The sequence below is a fragment of the Quercus suber genome, unplaced genomic scaffold (assembly GCF_002906115.3).
Source record: "Quercus suber isolate HL8 unplaced genomic scaffold, Cork oak 2.0 scaffold_474, whole genome shotgun sequence".
Taxonomy (NCBI): domain Eukaryota; kingdom Viridiplantae; phylum Streptophyta; class Magnoliopsida; order Fagales; family Fagaceae; genus Quercus; species Quercus suber.
Window position 1 is genome coordinate 283,606 of NW_027069925.1, and position 22,986 is coordinate 306,591.

The 22,986-nt window shown below is 32.5% G+C and overlaps 1 long non-coding RNA gene and 1 pseudogene across 1 annotated transcript; both read right to left on the reverse strand.

Moving 5' to 3' along the window:
- Nucleotides 1-12,348: 12,348 nt before the first annotated feature.
- LOC111988219 (uncharacterized) lies at nucleotides 12,349-15,745 on the reverse strand. The gene is made up of 3 exons (XR_002880397.2): nucleotides 15,186-15,745; nucleotides 14,834-14,884; nucleotides 12,349-13,330 (listed from the first exon to the last, which is right to left on the reverse strand). It is a non-coding gene; the product is annotated as an uncharacterized LOC111988219 (long non-coding RNA).
- A 3,374-nt stretch (nucleotides 15,746-19,119) lies between these two features.
- Nucleotides 19,120-19,711, reverse strand: LOC111988221 (pyridoxal 5'-phosphate synthase-like subunit PDX1.2; annotated as a pseudogene).
- Nucleotides 19,712-22,986: the final 3,275 nt, after the last annotated feature.

Below are 22,986 nucleotides of genomic sequence, written 5' to 3' on the forward strand. Positions count from 1 at the left end.
AAATAAACAATTAAAAATTATATTCAATTTAATGAAACCCTTTTTTTAGGTTTTTTTTTTCCACCCTCAGAATGATATTTACTTTTTCATGTTAAAGAAAAATTAAGTGAATTTTAAGATTTTTCACTTAATTAATTAATAAAACCATAATTTCTTTCTAATCATAGATTCATAATTATCTTAATGAAAAATAAAATCCAAGTGACTTGCCCACATTGTCCCTATAAGTATTAAAGATAAAATTAAGGGTAAATTGCAAATTACACCTCTAAAATTTAGAGGTGTTTGGATTTTAAACCCTAAAGTTTCAGAATTTGAAATTTGCTCCTTAAAGATTTGGAGTGTTTGGATTTTATACTCTAACATTTCAAAATTTGTATTTTATCCCCTAAAATTTGGAAGCATTTGGATTTTACACCCCAAATTCTGAAACTTTTGGGTGTAAAATCCAAATATTCCAAAACTTTAAAGAGTATAATCCAAACTCCCCTAAAATTTAGGAATTAAAATCCAAATTCTAAAAAATTAGGGTATAAAATCCAAACATTCCCAAATTTCAGGGATACTAAATTTTGAAACTTTTGTAAAATTCAAACACCCTTAAACTTTTGAGGTGTAATTTGCAATTTACCTTAAACTACAACTTTAGGCTTAACTAGTCGCTAACCCGTGCAATGCACAGGAAAGTCATATTGTACGAAATATTAAATTACTAAATGAAAAATATTAATCAAACTTAAGATTCTAGTCTAAAAAATATTAAATATTAAATTCTTTGTTTCTTCCTCTTGTACATTAAGATTCCAGTCTCAAAATTTTGTAACTTTGATATGAAATATTAAATTACTAAATGAAAAATATTAATCAAACTTAAATTAAAATTAACAAAAACACAACCCATAAACTTAAATTAAATCCAAACACAAACACATGAAGAAGAAAATAGTCTCATATTAATACAAACAGAGCATAAACTGAGAATTCTAAAAAGTTGTCTCAAATTAATACAAATAGAGTATAAACTGGGAATTAAATTATGCATAGACAATCTTATTGCTTATTCTGACATTGTAAAATTGTAAACAGCTTTTTTAGACATGTTTACACCCGTAGCATCTCAAGTAATGACTCATTGGTTATACATGTTTATGCCTTTAAGGATATAGCACACCCCAAAATTGGTCTTGATATAGGGTTTTAAGGTCCACAAAGTTCCACACAAAACCAAATTAAACAACATGAACATGAACATGAACTAAATTTTCAACCAACCCAGATAAATTAAGAGAGCAATAAAAAGTTGCAATAAGTTGGAATAGAAAACATAATGGGTTAGGTTAGATTTAAAAAAATGCTTTATTTTGTAAATTAACTTTAACTTTTTTGTAATGAATAACTTTAACTTAACAAAGTCTACCTTATATTGATTTTTATAAACTAATTATTTAGTCAACTTAGAAAAAAAAAAAAAAGCATGAACAATAAGTTTAAACTACTAAGCAAATACAATGAGATAAAAAATAAAACAATTAAGCAAATCTCAAAACCAAAGACAAATACATTAATTTACAATAAGCGACACTATCATGTATATTTGATATTTATAACATTCTCTCATGACTTAATAACATGGCAATAGGAAATCTCCATTAAAAAAAAGTAAAAGAAAAAAAGAAATCAACTACATGGTAATATAATAATATAAACTTATAATATTATAAACCTATAAATGTAAAGAAATTGACAACCACAAAGTTATTTACTAATTTTTTTAATGGCATTGGTAGAAAACTACAAAGGAAAATCAATCAAAAGCAGTAAACTACTTTAGTTTAGCACGTTAATCTCGATTTCGAAGATCAAAGCCGGTTCCAAAAGCTTGAAGGAGATGGTCAGACCGAAGATTTAGGGGAAGTAGTTGATACCATTTGAGAGATATGAGAAGAGAGATTATTGAGTTTTGGGGGAAGGAGAAGGTAGTGTGAGAGATATGAGAAAGAGAGATTTTTATTATTTTTTATTATTGTGTTTTTGGTTTTTTTTTTTCTTTGAAGTATCGGTTTTTTTTGGGTTTGAGCTTGAGTGAGTTTAAGTTGAACTTGTTAGAGAGATAGTTTTAGTCCTTATTAAGTTTGGACTAAACAAAAATAATTTTATTTAAATATTATCCTGATGTGGAAAATTGTTAGAGTTTCAAAGACTTCGGTTATATATATATATATATATATAAGGAAAATCAAAGAATGTGTCTAGTTTTCGTTATTGACTATCGTGTACAGTGTGCATGCTGCACAAGTAGCAGAGCATAGCACACGGTATTACCATTTGTGTAACCCAATCTCCCTCTTACAAACAAATAAGAAGCTCTTGTAAGGAAAATGGATCAATTTAATTTTGTATATCATGTCCCTCATCGCTCAGATTCAAACAAAGATTTTCAACCATCTTCTCTGTCTCTCTCCCTCTCTGAAGATCTATGTTTTCTCTTTGCCTCTCTCTCTTTGTGAAGATCTGTAGTTATGAATTTTGCTAGCTCCAAGACGCTAGCTTTGATGCCATGTTCACCAAAGCCTTTGATCATCACTGGTAGATTTGTTCTGCCTATTTTGCAAAACTGTTGCAAAATCGGTTCAATCATCTTGGTTCTCAGTTTTTTCAGTTGAAGCTATTGTTACTAGTTATTTTTTATTTTTATTTAATAACTAGACAGAATTGCCATTCGGTTGACCAATTGCACTATTCGGTCTGGTTTTAAAAACCATTACATGGAGTCCAAATCTTCTGTCTCACTTTTCCTGTTCCACTTTATGCTCCACTAATAAAAACTTGCCACGTATCCATCCTTCTTAATTAATTAATAATTTTATGCTTTTCTTATTCTATTAACTAAAATAAATAAATAAAATCCAACACATCCCCACCACCCCACAACAACCATCGACCTTTACCGGTAGCACTATCAAGAGATCACCGGCGTCATCAACGCTGCTAGTTACAGGCTTACAGCCATCCACTGCCACCTTTGTTTTCAAATCTATAACTTTATTAGTTTTGTGACCTCTTGCTAGTGGGTACCCTGTATCCATGACCGCCACTTTGTCTTCAAATCTATGTTTGGGTCCACCGTCTTCTTCAATGAATACAGAAGTGAAAATGTTTTGCTAGTAGTTTTTGTCATCAGATGATGGCATCGGCGAAAACTCACAAATGGGACCAACGATTACAAATATCTCCTAGATCCACATGCCCCTCATGGGCATCATGCTGATCCAAACTAATCTCACCCACTGTGCCATGAGCTATCAACCATGGTTTACTTTAATTAATTGCTTGCACACTATCAGAGATGAGATTGGTTACCCAAAAATTGAACATTTACATAAAGCAATACTCATGGAACCCAATAACTACAAAAATCTCACTCAACTGACCCATTAATCAATCTCTTCCCAATGGCGGTGGTGGTGGGGATGTGGACTTGATGGCGGTGGAATTGATGACGCCAAAGATCTCTTGCTAGTGGTGGAAGGTTGGTGGTGGACTGGTAGTGGTGGGTGGGTTGGGCTTTATTTATTTATTTTAGGCAATAGAATCAGAAAAACATAAAATTAGAATTTAATTAAATAGGTGGGACATGTGGCAAGTTTTTATTAGTGCAGCATAGAGTGAAACAGGAAAAGTGAAACAAAAAATTTGACTCGCATTACATGACCTCTCATTTTCTTTTTAGCTTTTATATACGGCTCTTTACAACCTCACTTTAAGTATAAGTATAGTTATTTTAACTTTTGTTTTTTAATTATAAGTATAGCACACTTTCAACGACAACAACCAAGGAAAATCTCCTGGGTTTTTATTTTTGAAAGAAAAAGTTTGGGTTCCAAGGAAAATCTCATGATTTTTTTTTTATGAAAAGACAAATTTCTTTTACAAACTTTGCTTGTCCAAAATACTTTTTTTTTTTTTCTTTTAAGAAATTCCAACGTGGTAAAAGAAAACATTTTTTTTTAAAGAACTTGGTTTTTCAGATTAAAGAGAAAAATAAAACATTTTTTTTCTTTGAAAACATTTTAGAGAAAAAGCATTTCTTAAAGGAAAGTTTTGAAAGAAAACTCTCTCTTTTTTTTTTTAGAAAGATTTTGTTTTAAAAGGAACCTCTTTTGGAGAAAGAAAGTTTTTTTTTTTTTTTGGTTGAAAACCGTTTCCTTAGAAAAAGCATGTAAAGAATTTTGTATTACCCAAACAACTTTAATTTATGGCAACATTATTGATGAGAAAAGTAAAGAGCAATAATAATAATAGTGCTATGTATTTAAAGTCAAGGAAAGTAAAGTGTTGAAATTTAAATAGAAAGAAAAGTAAATGGATGAAATTTAAATTAAACGTTAAAATAAAGAACTGGAATTTAAATGACAATAAAATAGAGTGCTGGAAAAATAAATGACATTAAAGTAAAGAGCTTGAAAATTAAAATGCTGAAATATTATAAAAGTTCATTAAAAAAATGGTTTTTTTTTTTAGAGAGAGAGAGAGAGAGAGAGAGAGAGAGAGAGAGAGAGGAGAGAAGGGTTGAGAGAAAAGTGAGGCATACAAACGAGAGAGAAAAGAAAAAAGGAGATAAACTGACAGAGAGGAGAGAGAGAAAATCATTAAAAAATTAATATTTTTTTGTTGTTGAGAATACTAAGTATTTTTAACACACACATGGAAAGAGGGGGAGAATACTAAAATTAATATTTCCATATAGGATTTCTGGCCGTACCGTTCCATCTTTGGAATGGTACTGTTCATATATGCCAAATGTTTTGGCATTTGGCACACCTTATGAGAGAGGATTTTTGGTGTTTGGTGTGCGAAATGCCAAATATTTGGCATTTGGCATACCTAATGGTAATGCTCTAACATTCAGAAAATAAAAATAACTAAATGTAAATAAACAATTAAAAATTATATTCAATTTAATGAAACCCTTTTTTTAGGTTTTTTTTTTTCCACCCTCAGAATGATATTTACTTTTTCATGTTAAAGAAAAATTAAGTGAATTTTAGGATTTTTCACTTAATTAATTAATAAAACCATAATTTCTTTCTAATCATAGATTCATAATTATCTTAATGAAAAATAAAATCCAAGTGACTTGCCCACGTTGTCCCTATAAGTATTAAAGATAAAATTAAGGGTAAATTGCAAATTACACCTCTAAAATTTAGAGGTGTTTGGATTTTAAACCCTAAAGTTTCAGAATTTGAAATTTGCTCCTTAAAGATTTGGAGTGTTTGGATTTTATACTCTAACGTTTCAAAATTTGTATTTTATCCCCTAAAATTTGGAAGCATTTGGATTTTACACCCCAAATTCTGAAACTTTTGGGTGTAAAATCCAAATATTCCAAAACTTTAAAGAGTATAATCCAAACTCCCCTAAAATTTAGGAGTTAAAATCCAAATTCTAAAAAATTAGGGTATAAAATCCAAACATTCACAAACTTCAGGGATACTAAATTTTGAAACTTCTGTAAAATTCAAACACCCTTAAACTTTTGAGGTGTAATTTGCAATTTATCTTAAAACTACAACTTTAGGCTTAACTAGTCGCTAACCCGTGCAATGCACGGAAAAGTCATATTGTATGAAATATTAAATTACTAAATGAAAAATATTAATCAAACTTAAGATTCTAGTCTAAAAAATATTAAATATTAAATTCTTTGTTTCTTCCTCTTGTACATTAAGATTCCAGTCTCAAAATTTTGTAACTTTGATATGAAATATTAAATTACTAAATGAAAAATATTAATCAAACTTAAATTAAAATTAACAAAAACACAACCCATAAACTTAAATTAAATCCAAACACAAACAAATGAAGAAGAAAAAAGTCTCATATTAATACAAACAGAGCATAAACTGAGAATTCTAAAAAGTGGTCTCAAATTAATACAAATAGAGTATAAACTGGGAATTAAATTATGCATAGACAATCTTATTGCTTATTCTGACATTGTAAAATTGTAAACAACTTTTTTAGACATGTTTACACCCGTAGCATCTCAAGTAATGACTCATTGGTTATACATGTTTATGCCTTTAAGGATATAGCACACCCCAAAATTGGTCTTTGATATAGGGTTTTAAGGTCCACAAAGTTCCACACAAAACCAAATTAAACAACATGAACATGAACATGAACTAAATTTTCAACCAACCCAGATAAATTAAGAGAGCAATAAAAAGTTGCAATAAGTTGGAATAGAAAACATAATGGGTTAGGTTAGATTTAAAAAAAATGCTTTATTTTGTAAATTAACTTTAACTTTTTTGTAATGAATAACTTTAACTTAACAAAGTCTACCTTATATTGATTTTTATAAACTAATTATTTAGTCAACTTAGAAAAAAAAAAAAAAAAGCATGAACAATAAGTTTAAACTACTAAGCAAATACAATGAGATAAAAAATAAAACAATTAAGCAAATCTCAAAACCAAAGACAAATACATTAATTTACAATAAGCGACACTATCATGTATATTTGATATTTATAACATTCTCTCATGACTTAATAACATGGCAATAGGAAATCTCCATTAAAAAAAAGTAAAAGAAAAAAAGAAATCAACTACATGGTAATATAATAATATAAACTTATAATATTATAAACCTATAAATGTAAAGAAATTGACAACCACAAAGTTATTTACTAATTTTTTTAATGGCATTGGCAGAAAACTACAAAGGAAAATCAGTCAAAAGCAGTAAACTACTCTAGTTTAGCACGTTAATCTCGATTTCGAAGATCAAAGCCGGTTCCACAAGCTTGAAGGAGATGGTCAGATCGAAGATTTAGGGGAAGTAGTTGATACCATTTGAGAGATATGAGAAGAGAGATTATTGAGTTTTGGGGGAAGGAGATGAGAAAGAGAGATTTTTATTATTTTTTATTATTGTGTTTTTGGTTTTTTTTTCTTTGAAGTATCGGTTTTTTTTGAGTTTGAGTTTGAGTGAGTTTAAGTTGAACTTGTTAGAGAGAGAGTTTTAGTTCTTGTTAACTTTGGACTAAACAAAAATAATTCTATTTAAATATTATCCTGACGTGGAAAATTGTTAGAGTTTCAAAGACTTCGGTTTTATATATATATATATATAAGGAAAATCAAAGAATGTGTCTAGTTTTCGTTATTGACTATCATGAACTGTGTGCATGCTGCACAAGTATTACCATTTGTGTAACCCAATCTCCCTCTTACAAACAAATAAGAAGCTCTTGTAAGGAAAATGGATCAATTTAATTTTGTATATCATGTCCCTCATCGCTCAGATTCAAACAAAGATTTTCAACCATCTTCTCTGTCTCTCTCCCTCTCTCAAGATCTATGTTTTCTCTTTGCCTCTCTCTCTTTGTGAAGATCTGTAGTTATGAATTTTGCCAGCTCCAAGACGCTAGCTTTGATGCCATGTTCACCAAAGCCTTTGATCATCACTGGTAGATTTGTTCTGCCTATTTTGCAAAACTGTTGCAAAATCGGTTCAATCATCTTGGTTCTCTGTTTTTTCAGTTGAAGCTATTGTTACTAGTTATTTTTTATTTTTATTTAATAACTAGACAAAATTGCCATTCGGTTGACCAATTGCACTATTCGGTCTGGTTTTAAAAACCATTACATGGAGTCCAAATCTTTTGTCTCACTTTTCCTGTTCCACTTTATGCTCCACTAATAAAAACTTGCCACGTATCCATCCTTTTTAATTAATTAATAATTTTATGCTTTTCTTATTCTATTAACTAAAATAAATAAATAAAACCCAACACATCCCCACCACCCCACAACAACCATCGACCTTTACCAGCAGCACTATCAAGAGATCACCGGCATCATCAACGCTGCTAGTTACAGGCTTACAGCCATCCACTGCCACCTTTGTTTTCAAATCTATAACTTTATTAGTTTTGTGACCTCTTGCTAGTGGGTACCCCGTATCCATGACCGCCACTTTGTCTTCAAATCTATGTTTGGGTCCACCGTCTTCTTCAATGAATACAGAAGTGAAAAGGTTTTGCTAGTAGTTTTTGTCATCAGATGATGGCATCGGGGAAAACTCACAAATGGGACCAACGATTACAAATATCTCCTAGATCCACATGCCCCTCATGGGCATCATGCTGATCCAAACTAATCTCACCCACTATGCCATGAGCTATCAACCATGGTTTACTTTAATTAATTGCTTGCACACTATCAGAGATGAGATTGGTTACCCAAAAATTGAACATTTACATAAAGCAATACTCATGGAACCCAATAACTACAAAAATCTCACTCAACTGACCCATTAATCAATCTCTTCCCAATGGCGGTGGTGGTGGGGATGTGGACTTGATGGCGATGGAATTGATGACGCCAAAGATCTCTTGCTAGTGGTGGAAGGTTGGTGGTGGACCGGTAGTGGTGGGTGGGTTGGGTTTTATTTATTTATTTTAGGCAATAGAATCAGAAAAACATAAAATTAGAATTCAATTAAATAGGTGGGACATGTGGCAAGTTTTTATTAGTGCAGCATAGAGTGAAACAGGAAAAGTGAAACAAAAAATTTGACTCGCATTACATGACCTCTCATTTTCTTTTTAGCTTTTATATACGGCTCTTTACAACCTCACTTTAAGTATAAGTATAGTTATTTTAACTTTTGTTTTTTAATTATAAGTATAGCACACTTTCAACGACAACAACCAAGGAAAATCTCCTGGGTTTTTATTTTTGAAAGAAAAAGTTTGGGTTCCAAGGAAAATCTCATGATTTTTTTTTTATGAAAAGACAAATTTCTTTTACAAACTTTGCTTGTCCAAAATACTTTTTTTTTTTTTCTTTTAAGAAATTCCAACGTGGTAAAAGAAAACATTTTTTTTTAAAGAACTTGGTTTTTCAGATTAAAGAGAAAAATAAAACATTTTTTTTCTTTGAAAACATTTTAGAGAAAAAGCATTTCTTAAAGGAAAGTTTTGAAAGAAAACTCTCTCTTTTTTTTTTTAGAAAGATTTTGTTTTAAAAGGAACCTCTTTTGGAGAAAGAAAGTTTTTTTTTTTTTTTGGTTGAAAACCGTTTCCTTAGAAAAAGCATGTAAAGAATTTTGTATTACCCAAACAACTTTAATTTATGGCAACATTATTGATGAGAAAAGTAAAGAGCAATAATAATAATAGTGCTATGTATTTAAAGTCAAGGAAAGTAAAGTGTTGAAATTTAAATAGAAAGAAAAGTAAATGGATGAAATTTAAATTAAACGTTAAAATAAAGAACTGGAATTTAAATGACAATAAAATAGAGTGCTGGAAAAATAAATGACATTAAAGTAAAGAGCTTGAAAATTAAAATGCTGAAATATTATAAAAGTTCATTAAAAAAATGGTTTTTTTTTTTAGAAATCTCTCTTAAATTAACCTTAATCTCTTTCAAGCCCAATGGGTGCTTCACCAAAAAGAGAGGGGAGTTATAAGCTATCAACCATCCTTAAGATAACATACTTGTATTGTGCCATACTTGAGGTTTAAGACCCATTTAAAAGAGATGAGTATAATTTTATTTATTTATTTATTTATAATTTTTGTGTCTAGATAGTAGTGGTGGTGGTGGTGGTGGTGGTGGGGTGTGTGTGTGTGTATGTGAATATATATATTGAGCAAGAAATTAAAAGGGATGACATAAAAGTAAATGGCGAAGGGATTGCATGAAATTAAAATGGATGACAATAAAAGTAAGGGGGAGAGGATTGCTTGAAATTAGAATGGATGAAAATAAAGATAAGAACATAAAAATTCCTATATGCCTAGAAGAAAATGTGATTTCTTCCCCCTAAGGCTACTTCCCATGTTAGGTCTAGGTGATGGTTCAGTACCCATCTAGGAAATATACATACAACATCACAACCAACAACAAACAATAATAGAGACATAAAGATAAAGAGGTAGATACACAACAAAATAAAGCTAGGAATTTAAAGCAAGGAAAATAAAGAGACAAGAAAAGTAAAGAGAGATTTATATATATGAAATGGAAGATGTTTACATGATGAAGTAAAGAAGATGGGATGGGTATAGTTATAGAAAAACTACCTCATCCCTACAAGTTTACTCAAAAAATTACAAATAAAATGAAAGAGACTTTTTTTTTTTTTTTTTTTTTTTTTTTTTTTTTGTGGTTATGGGTTTCCTAAAGAGGGGGGAAAAAGAATTTTTCAGCATTTTCTAGGGATTTTTTCCATTCTTTCTTCCTATTTTCTCTCTTTTTTTTCTCATAAAAAGTTCCTTTTTTTTTTTTACAAATATGGGAGGGGGTGGGGGGGTGGTGTTATTTATAGAGGTGGTGGAAAATTGGAGGCTAAGTGTAGTGTACCCTAATACTACCCCTAGCCTCCCAATTTTGTCACCCCATCAGGCTATTTTGTCTTCTTTTTTTTTTTTTAATGATCCGATCTTCGTGCAGCTGTTTGGAGGCCTTTCCGAGCTCCATTTTCTTCAAACTTTATATTCCTGGAAATTTTTGGATGTCTAATTCCCAATGGTCATAATCTTACAAGATTTGGGGTTACGATTGTCGAGATATTGCGCTCAAAAGGAAGGTGGTGCAATGTTGAAAATTCTGTGACATTTTTCCTTGGAAAAATTGCATCTTCCAAACCAGGGAAAATATAATTGAGCCCTTTTTATGAGAAGTGGTTAAGACCTTGTTCTTTAAGTTGGTTCAGTCGAATCACTCCAATCCTTGGCAAATGGGTACAATTTATTGCGCGAAATTGACCCAAAAACTGCCTGTTTTTCTTGAAAAAAAGTGAAGATTTTATTATGGTTTTTGGTATTTTGGTGATATCTCATCCGTTTTAACTCCAATTTTGGCCCATAAACTATTGTTTCGAAGGGAAATATATGCCCTACAAGAGGGTCCAAATTCAACGCGATCTAATTATTGGATAAAAAAGTTAACTTTTTTTACCATACCCTATTAGGGTTTTGGCCTCAATTGCTATCAAAAAGGGTTTTTAAATATTGTGACCTTTTGATCCACTATTTGATCATGTTGTATTTATTTTGTTTTACCCTTTTTGGCTTTGAAACTTGTAATTTGCACCTTTTTCAATGTTTTTGGATTTTGGAATTTGTTTTGAGATGTGAATCAAGGTCGGACAAAATACAATATCGACACTCACCTATATTTGAAAACTTATGCCTCTCTATAAAACTTGTAATAATGTATGATTAGTTATTGCCTACGTGTAAACTCAAAAAAAATTTTTATTGTCCACGTAATCAGGCAGGAATTTTACCATGGAATGATTCAATTATTGGATTTTTAGATATCTATCTTTTTTGAATTCCAAATTTTCTCATTTATCTAAATTTTTAATTTATAAAATGGTGGTTCCAGTTAATTCAATTGATAAAGTTAATTATAGTCAAATAAGAGATTTGAAGTTTGATCTCTACCTACACCAAAAACCAATTGGTGGCTAAAATTCACATACAAAAAAAAAAAAAAAAAATCCAATTGTATTGGCTTTGTTTCTCCAAAAAAGAAAAAAAAAAAATTTACACAATGTCTCCATTCTGGTGTTATGTTCTTTTATTCCAGTTCATGCTTTGAATTCCCTTCACCTTGCATTTAAGTTGATTCTTTTTGTATTCTTGTCTTAAGGGGGACCTTGGTTGGGGAATTCTATAATATTTTTTATGTTTCCATTGAGTTTCTCCTGATTATCGTGTCACAGGATATTAGAGAATTTGAACCAAAGGAACGTTGAATGCTTCTTAAATTTGTGACACGTTCTCTACCTCCATACTTGGGTTCAAACACTGACAGCCAACCGTTACTACCCATAACCATAAGGTATAATATTGATCATTCATCTTCTATATATAATTTTACAAATTTATTTTTTCTAAATGATTTTCACCCCATTCCTCTTTGGTATCTGCAATGAATGTAATTGGGCATCTATGTGTACTGTGTACCCTTTATAAGTCTTCAGGTGCTCAAGATTGCATTTGGCTTACTTTTCACATTATTTTCAGTGTTTTGGGTAAATGCATATTCAAGATTGATTACACCAGAAACCTAAGCCCTTTAAGTTTTCCTGAGAATAACTGTGTGCGCTAACGGGGTTGCAGGGTCATGTGTGTAAGTTAAAACTTCAACCATATTCATTGGAAACTATAAAAAACATGAGATTAATATTCATACAAAACGAAAACAAAGCCATCCATATCTATGTACATATCCCTACAACCACAAAGGCACAAACACAAACTTTTCATCTCAAACTGATTTCATGCCCAAACTGCTCGTTAGCCAAACACAAACTATACAAACAGTCGCATCTTATTTCAAACATATTTACAGACATAGAAGTAAACAAAATTTTCAAGTTCCTGAGCTAGTTACAAATATGCAAAACAAGTTTCAATATAGTGGGAAACCCAAAAAAAATAAGAGCAATTGTTTACTAGAACTGAACCATTACAATTCTCTCTATGCGTCTTTTAACCTTTGTCCAAAGATCAACAAATTCAACAGCCCATTGACTAAAGTCTTCATGGTCAACGTCCACCATTCTGCTATTTGCATCAGAAGTAGCGGAATCGGTGAAATCCTCAGGATTAGAAATCTCAGCTCCAGCCCCTACCACTCTTTCAGCCCTTGTGTCATCCCCTGGCACTACTTCAACAAATCTCCGTCCAGATCCATTGGTTCCCAACTCCGAGAATGGGTAACAATGCGAGTATGCCCTTTTAAAAGGTCCACATCATAACCTTCCCAAGGCATTGACGAGCAGAAGTAATCTTCCGGGATTTTATTTGTGTATGACGACCATAGTAGCTGCAATGTCCGGATGAAATCCTCAAAACTTTGAATTGATCCTATATCAATCTTGATATCTTCTCTTATACCCTCAACTCGGATCTCCTTAACTGGTGGTTCATATTGCTCTTTAATAATTATAGAATCTAGCTCTTTAAAAAAGTAAATCCAGGGCACAAATGTGGTTAGGATAATATTATTATGGTCTCTATAGTTGACCACAAAACCAGGTAAGGGATTTAATATTGTGGCACGATCATCCATGACTACATTTTCAATCGCTTCGTTAATCTCGGTAACCATACTTTGAAACCCCTCATTTCTTTTAAGGTATATATAACCTCTAAGGAAAAGATCCTCATCACTACCAAGATCCTCTTCAATTGGAATCTTCCTAATTATATCCTCATTTTCCACATTTGCATGTAGCGAGACCTTACACTAAAAGAAGCAATGGATTCATTGTCCCCCTGCATTTCTTAACCTATAACAAGTTAACAGACAAGACAACAACATGAGATATTGGTATGAAATGAAAACAACATTACATTTAGTTTTATGAATGATAAATCTTAGCTTTTAATTGCTAGGGTACCTTTTACCAACAGTTAACAGTCAATGAAAAACATTTTAAGGTTTGGCCAAATTTTACAATGAAACAAACACGGCTAAATGATGAAAATAATTTTCATAAAACGTTTTACAGCGACACAAACAGAGAGTAAATAAATCCTTCCCATACAAAGAGATGCACCTTAAAAACAATTCATTAGATGATTTTATTTTCTTTAGTACTCCTCCCCTAAAAAATCATAATAACCCGAAACCCCACAAACTCCCATTCATGACCTGACCTCCAACTTATAAAAGGGAGGCAGTAAACAAAGTTACTCAAGTGGGTTTCTAAACAACAATAGATACAAGTTCCAAATATTTCCAAAAATCTCGACATGTTAACCAACTTTCAGCATAAAATAGGTTTCTATACAACTTAACGAAATTCTTGAAGAAAGTAAACTAATTAGTTTTAACTACATCAGACTATTAGACTAGTACTGCAGTTTAACTTTTAAAATGTCAGAAATCCTTTGGGGAAAAAAAACTCTCTAAGGTGTTAAATGGCAAAGTCCCACATCAAAATGGTTAATACAGTCAGCATAACATTGTTGAACTCTAAAGATTCATGTTGGTTTTTTTTTTTTTTTTTTTCAGTGAGAATCACGTTGGTATATATTTTGTATTTAGTTAACATAACATCTAAAGTAGCAATAAAACAATGTTCACATTCACTTAGAATCTTATCAGAGTATTTAAATAACCTCCTAGAAAAAATAAAATGCATATGCATCAGGATGCCTTTCAACTGTGAAAACCAAAACAACCAAATGTAACTCCAACTTCTGAACATCTCAAATAAATATAAACACTAGGGAAGAAACTCAAGAAAGTCATTGCAGTCATGATAAAAAAGCATGCACATATATAATGGGAGATTCATAAGCCTAAACAACAAAATCAACATGAGATAGATCCCCCTTCAAAATAAGACTATATTGCAACATCTCAAAATGGAATACAGGAAAAACTAGTTGGGACAAAGGGAGTAACAACATTCAAAAGTGAAATCAATGAAATTTTCAGTTTTTATGCACAATAGATGCAACACTTCAAATGCCACATCATTTGATCAAGTGGCACATAGATTCAAAGACAACATTATGGTGATTGGAATTCATGCGAGTGTATACTGATTACAAACACATTTTTAACAACGCAATATGCATTTCACCGTAAAAAAACCAATGAAAGACTCTTGATCCCATAGCAGTTTGAACAATGCCAAAAAGTATCACCATTTAAATAAATCTCAACATTAACACAATAAGCATATAACAATCGACAGCATTGGCAATTTTGAATGTCAGACATCAAAGCATATGAACCAAACTATAAATTCAAGAGGGAACTAATTAGAAAAAGGATATACCTTTGAAAATCCCAGACCCAAATAGAATTCTGAGCAAACTAGTTACAAAACCTGCAACAAATAACAAGAATTCAAAATTACTAACTAAATCCCCCATCTTTCAAAGATACTAACAAATAACAACATTTGAAAGTACAAACTAAATCTTACAAAATATAAACAAACTGTTAAAGAACAACCGCCAACAAAAGTATTCAAAACAAAAACACAAACAAACACATAAAAAAGTCGTTTTTTTACATGAAAGAATGCTATTAAAAATAAATAAATAAAAATGCAAACAAACACAGTTTCAACTTTCAAGGATCAAACTTTCTTAGCATTCAAGAGGGAATATTTGAAAAGGATATACCTTGGTACAAGAGCTGAAAGAGAGACCATGAGTGACCAACAATGTATGACCGTACTTGAAGAATAGGAGAGAAATACCGTGGAATAAACCGAATCGAAGAGAAAGATTGAATCTTGAAGGGAGAGACGTGAAAAAAGATGGATATGATTGTAAGTGAACCGAGAGGTGAAACGAAGAGAAAGAGTGTGTTGAACAAACCGACGTAGTGAACTAGACAATCTATAAACCGGAATCGGAAAGAAAATTCGATGTGAGAATCAAAGAGATAGTCCTTGTTGAGGAGAGAGGTTTTTCTTCTTCTTTTTCCTTTGATTTTTGCTGTCTTTCCGTGTTACTTCTCAAGTTTCCGATTTTTAGTTTTACCTTTTTTTTTTTTTTTTTTTTTTAACTTCTCACTTCTCATTAGTTTTTTTTGGGGGCTCATCTTCCTTTCACTTATACTAATTTAAAAAAGAAATAAAAACTGAAGTTTCCAAGGATTTTTTTTTTTTTTTTACTTTTTTTTTAATTTAATAAAGAACATGGTTATAAATTTATACCAATTTCGTTTTTTATTTATTGAATTACATAATTTAACTTCAAAAGTAAAATTTTTATATATATATATATATATCAAAAGTAAAATTCATGCAATCAAAACGCACGAGAAAATTGAAAGTAGTGTTTTTAGAAAGAAAAAAAAAAGGCTGTTAATCGAAATCAGTACCTGTGTAGTTTAGAACCTCTGTAGCCCCATATTTCATAGTTGGCCGGCCATTTTCAATACCCTCTTCCGCACGTTGCACAAGACCATGGAATTGCTAGATGTAAGAAGAAAACTTTGCCATCATTTGGGTGGAGGGTAAGCAATTCCACAGGCGGTTGCAGCTCCTCCACCATTAAACAAGCCTAGACTATTTTAAATACATGTCCATGAAGTTAAGTACGTGTATCATGAACCATGTAAATGCATAACTATAATCCTCGAGTTCCGAAATCATAAGTAATTTCTGCTTCTGAGTAGCAGCGAAACTACATCGAAACTGATGAAATTTAACTCTGAGAACATAATTGTGCCAAAATATAATTTCACTATGTTAAAGCATATACTATAATTTAAAAGGAAAAAACAAAAGCATTTGAATCTGTGGCCTTCCATGGCAATGCACCACATCCCACAAACTGAACAATGATTTTGAGCATCTGAACTTCAATCTTATAAATATGACAACATTCAACTTCGTCAAGGCAAACAACTAAAAAATTTACTATCCAAATGTGGATCCAAGAGTTTACATAGAATGCTTTTACTAAGGGAATGGGGATTCAGAATAAAAGTATAATTTACAATCTAAATAATGTTCCTTATAACACAGTAGTTTAAATGTGTTCCATCCTAATTTGACTTCTTCTTGAGACAAATCAGAATGTTCGACCTTCAATGGAATGGAAGAGGAGGAACTGGTGTTGGCCAAGATGGTTGCGTAAGTAGGAAGACAGATTTCGCGTATACAGACACCCCATAGCTGGAGTTGCCAGCTAAAATTTTCCCTCCATCTCGCAGTTCGCTCACCACTTTCAATACCCTTGTCATCATGTTACACAAGACAATGTAATTGCCCAATTGTAAGAAGACAATTTCGCTGGCATTTGGATGGAATGCTAGCAAGGCCCTGGGCGGGTGATCCCATTGGCTATCTTAACAAGATCGGAATGATCTGAAACCGTATCCTTGAAGTAAACTTTGTGTTTCAGACACCATGTGCCGTAATTCTCGAGTTCCCAAACATAGAATTTGTAAGCACCATCGTTGTGAGGATACTGGTGACAAGGGCTTTGGAATATCCGGAGATGCCCTTGGAACACTCCAAAGGACACTGAATCTCGAGCCAAAAGGTCGATAGATGGGTCGATATAGTGGCATCGTTCTGCATCATTGAAAGGATCGCAACTTGACAAAGCCTTTGATCATCAAATCATGTTTATCTGCATCGACCCAATGCAGCATCCCATTGCAGACAACAACACCAGCATCCAGAGACGTCATTCCGAAGGGATTCAATCCCCGTAGTGAAGAAACAACCAAGCCGCGCCATTCACCAGTTTCAGAAGAAATTAAATATCTGCATACTTAACTATGTAGTATTGGTTTCAGTGGGAGAATGAATGAGTACCACCTTATATCTGTAATAGGCATTCGTAACACATCCCTGCTCTTTATCACAGCTACATAAATCGCATATAAAGCCAACCATGTTGTTCCTTCGTGAATAGGGAAGATGAGGGAGCCTGAGCCATTGTTTGGTAAGCGGATTGCAAATGCAATACTCGCAAAAGGATGGCCTACGACCCGGTGGAACTTCACTGCGTACCAGCAATAAGTCATTGAGCGATGCTTTGATGCAAAAGGGATAGTTTTTTCTTGCTCGTTCGATACAGGGAAGAAAGTCGAGAAAATCGATTCTGCCGCCACCACCACAGTCGATGAACAACTCAGAATTATCAGATGGAAGAACCAACATATTTTTTTTGAGACTCTTTATACTATAACAGAAGAGTAAAGGCCTCTGAGTCTAATCTACTCAATTGGCGGCGGTGTTGAATGAAGCGGCAAACAAAATAAGGATTGGAAATAAGAGAAAACCAGCGACTTCGAGACTGACATACATTGTGTTGGAAAAATAGTATTGAGTGAATAAGAAATTGACATATTATTTGTTCACTTGAAGATGTTATTAAAAATGATGAAAATCTTGAGTCCCACGGAGGAAAGGAAAGAGATAATATATGAGTTTATATGCTCATGAGCTAGACTTTTTTTTTTTTGGAGAAACAAAAAAATGGGGATCTTTATGGTCATATTACAACCCCCGGGCAGGGAGTCAGTGGCTTCGGTTAGGGAGTTCGTAGTCGGTACCCATTCTGTACCCTCTGTGTGGGAGTCACCTCACATTTTGTGAGTACATCTCATCACTAAGTTTACCCACCAACGAAAACCTGTGGGCAGCGGGACTCGAACCTAGGTGTGTTGCACGAAGTGTCCAAGCCTTACTCACTCAGCCAAGCCCTCGTTGGCTCATGAGCTGGACATTGGGTTGGGCTTTGGCATATGTGGATGAGGCTCTTGTCCAAATAATAATTTTATTATTTTATTTTTTGATTAGTAGTCTGTGCACAACAGTTTTTCTTTGAAATATGTCTTTCACTAAATATATAAATTCATAGTCCCTCATTCATGAAAACTAACTTTTTAGAGAGAAACTCTTCCAGAAAGAAAATTTTGTGCATTCATTTGAGTCAAGAGAGAGAAAGAGACATAATAGTTCGCAGAAGCACCTTGTGTGTTCTTTTCCATGTCTGAGATCATTTTATCTGGAGGTAAGACTTCGTGAGTCTCAAAACACATAGATTGTGGTGAGGGGCAAATCTCTTTAAGGAGATTGTAAACACAAGACTTAATCTGAATCATTCATCCTTCACATTTGGTCTTGAGTTTTTAATTATTTGCAGATTTCTTTTTTATATATTTTATTTTGCTTTTGCTATCATATCTATTTGTTTATTGCTTATATTTAGATCTGTATGTCATTTTTTGCTTAATCACAAAGTAAATTGTTAAATATATCCAACAATCTTAAAGTAGATTTTTATATTTTAATTTATTTTGTAACTTACGGTGAAAGGAATTTTATGTTTGTTGAAAAACACTAAATCGGTAGTTGTATATACTTTGCGCAAAACTTGGAAAAACTGGGTTTGTGTTTATTGTTTAGTGTGAACTTGTTTATATTATAAATTAGGATAAAATGCAAAACTCACCCTTTAAGTTTCACAATTTTTCATTTCAGTCCTATAAATTGAGTTTTGTCATTTTAGTCATCTAAATTTCATTTTTTTTCTAATTAAGTCTTCCGTTAATTTTCTGTTAATTTTTGCCGTTAACTTACCATGTTATTCAAGATCCGACCCATTTAAGTCCTTTGTCTTCATCTAAGTTATTCAAGATTCTTATCTGACCCATTAAAATCCTTATATTCTTGACGGTTTTCGCTACATTTCCAAACTCAAATAAATCCCCTTGAATCCTTATCATAGCCACACCTTCTCTTAAATGCTTCTCCATGGTTTTCACACCCACAAACAAATGGGCAATGAAAGTTATGCTTGTTAATGAAACTGTCCTTATCTACAAGAGCAATAGCTTCACTCTCGTCGATGTAATCGACCCCAATGGCTTCAAGAATTTGGGCCTCAACGAAATGGCCGACACAGGCACTGACCATTATGGGGATCGAAACGATGCGCTTGATTTCCTTGATGAGAGATGGGTTTGGCATGTGAGAAATGCCTCATTGAGATGGATCTGACACGTTGAGACAACATGCACTAGCTTGTTCAACGATCTTGGCTTGTTTGGAGTTTGTAACTTCGGCAATGGCTCCGCCACATAGCATTTAGGTTAGCCCAGCCTTAAGGGAAAATGGGTTTGTCTTGGCATCTGTGATGGCTATGCTATTGTAGACCATGACGGCACCATCTTCAGCCATCACACCAAGTGTTTGTGAAATTGCCTGAACCAAAAAATGATTAGAAAAGAAAAGGAAATAAGAAACAAGGAATGGTTGGCTTTTGGTAACAGAAAAATAAACAAATAAATAAATAAATATTAACTAAAGTATAAAACGATGTTGTTTTGGTAAGTTAACGGCAAATATTAACACCAAGTTAATAGAGGATTTAATTGGAAAAGAATGAAATTTAGAAGACTGAAATTACAAAACTCAAACTTATAGGACTGAAATGAAAAATATAAAACTTAGAGAATTAGAGGCTATTTGGATGCAAAAATTTCATCACTCAATTTTCATCACNTAAAAAAACCGTTGAGTCCCTTTTTCATAGATGATTACATTGTTAATACTAAATGGATGTTATTAGGAGTTTTATAATGATTTTTTTCTTCTATATTTCGCCCCCCTAACTTAAACTCCTGGCTCCGTCCCTGCAGCCAAACAACCTTTTTGCTACGAGTCCTACTATTTTTGAGAATTGAATTATTAAAACAGGTAAACTAAACACTCTCTTAGTTTAGAATTGAATTATTAAAATAGGTAAACTAAACACCCCCTTAGTTTTGCATTTTAAACTATAAATTTATTGTGATCTTCTAAAGTTGATTACGTGTTTGTCTGTGCGGGTGATATTGATTTTTCAAGACTATCCATCATCTTTTAAGAGCATTCACATCAGCATGTGTATTTTACACTTCTATTTTTACACTAAAAACCTACTTTTTCTATTTTACACATTCACTTTTACAAAACACCTACATCAATTCATTTATTTTACAAGTTATTCCAATAAAATATACATTATAATCTATTTTTTTATTATTTCTCACCAACCAACTCTCTTAAATACGCGCCCTCTCTCTCTCTCAATACCCATTTTCTGATTTCTCACTCTCTCACTCTCTCTCTCTCTCTCCATCTCTCTGGCCTTCCTCTTCCAGATCACAAAACACCATCTCCGCTCCGCTCCGATCCACCAAACTCTCCCTCTCTCCATCTCTCTGGCCTTCCTCTTCCAGATCACAAAACACCATATCTCTGCTCCGATCCGATCCGCTCCGATCCACCAAACACCACATCTCCAATCTCCGCTCCGATCCACGCTCCGCTCCGATCTCCGCTTCGATCCACCAAACGCCACATCTCCGATCGTTCCAGTCAAGCTCCAATCAGTATCTTTGTTGTTTGTCTGTGTGGGTTTGCTTGTGTGTGGGTGTGTTTGTGTATCTCGTGTTTTTCTTTTTTTTAGCAAGTGAATCTGTGTTGATCGGAGCTATGTGTGGATGTGTTTGTGTGTGAGTGTGTTTGTGTGTATCTGAGGAAAAAGAAGAAGATGAGAAGTGGTGAAGTTACTGAGGTTGTTGAGCCCGGAGAAGAGAGAGAAAAAAAAGGAGCGAAAGAAATTAATAAACTAATCTATACATGAACTACAGTAACCGTGTAAATTTACACAGTTACTGTAACTCGTGTATAGATACACACGATTTTAGACATTTTTAGAAGGACTGATGTAGTGTAGTTTTGAGGCAAAATATGTAAAAACAGCATCTTTTTTTTATTTTACATGATTTTACATACACTGGTACGAATGCTCTAATATTATAAAATTAATGTGATCTTTGCTTTTTGATAAAGTTGATTTGTGTCGGACAGTTGGTGGTTTTGTCTGTTCAATGTCTTCCATCTTCTTTAGTTATATTATATAATATTAGGTTATTTGTCTCTTTTGGATTTGTGGTTGACTGGGCATTGTGTAGGGTTGGTTAGTACGTATTGTGCCTGCACTGTTTCTGCAAATTGGTTTTGAAAAATGATTTTACTAATGCGTGCTCTAGGTCACACAATAATTAATTATTTTAAAAAAAAATTTTAAATTTAAAAAGTATTGACAGTTTTTCAATTCTCAAAAAAAATATTTTTAAAATTAAATGATTTATAATTCATTAAATGTGGGGTGTTTGTGTAAATCTCATAATTCATTTTGTGAATATCCTTAGTGATATACATGATGCTTGACTGGTTTATAGTTCATGGTAATTGAATATGCTGTGAATGTCAATCATGTGTCCTTGGCCTTTTATGTGCAATGGTGTATGGGCTAGATGAATAAAGGAAATTGGGAATTTTATTGGAGACATAAATTTTTTTTTTTTTGAATCCTTTTAAATGCTCTCAGGGTGTGGCTGCCATCTTATTTATTGGTTTTTTTTTTTTTTTTTTTGTCTATTTCATCAAGTGATCCACTAATTGATAATTAAAATAGCTTTATGAGAGCACTTATTAATAATTTCAAATGTGTGGATATATGCCCAATATTTGATAGTGTCAAACTTGAAAAAGAGAGACAAATTGCACACTAATGGGGTTGTAATTATGGGGTTTTACTCTTAGTTAGAGGCTGTACCATTCACCCATAGGCCAAAGGTGTTATTTATTTATAAAGTTTAAGGGATAATTTTATGTATTGATATGGAAGATACATGATAGTTGTATTTAAGCACGTATAGACTTATTTGATTACATACATGTATATATATTTTGGGCATGTGTGAACTTGATTAGATATTAATATGTTTAAACCCAATATATGTTTTGTAATATTTCTTTGGGTGATATATATGTTACATGCCTTAGTTGACATATTTGAGTTGTCAAAAATTTGGAATGCACAAGAGTCTGTTATGGGTGCTTATTAAGTAAGCAAAGATGAGACATTAGAGATGTTCGTTCATTATAAGAATGAAATTGAGAAATAATTCAATGAATGCAATAAGTTCTTGATTACCATAGAACTTGTGGGGGGATGCTATTATTTCCACTTTATTTTTTCATTGAAACGCCTTAAAAGAAAACCACTAAGACACCTTGTGAATTATGGAAAGAGTGATCGTCTTTCTATAAATTCTTTAAATGTGGGGGTGTTTGATGAAGGTGGTGATTCCAATTCCTAAAGGATAAAGAACTGCTAATTGTGTTTTAATTGGGTTATGGTCATAACAGTAGTGCATAGTGCTTTTCTAATTTATGAATCTACTATTCTTATATGCATGAAAATTAATTAGAATATATTTCAAGTGTTAAACTTTCTTAAAAGAAAGTTTGAGTCTATGTTTAGTATCTCTCATGATCAAGAGTTGATGGAAGAGAGGTTGAGCCTAAGCACAGTAAAAGAACAAACATCATATTCGTTTGGTCTAAATTTTCTAATTTAAATGTTAGAAGATGAACTTAAAGCCTCAAAGAAGCAATAT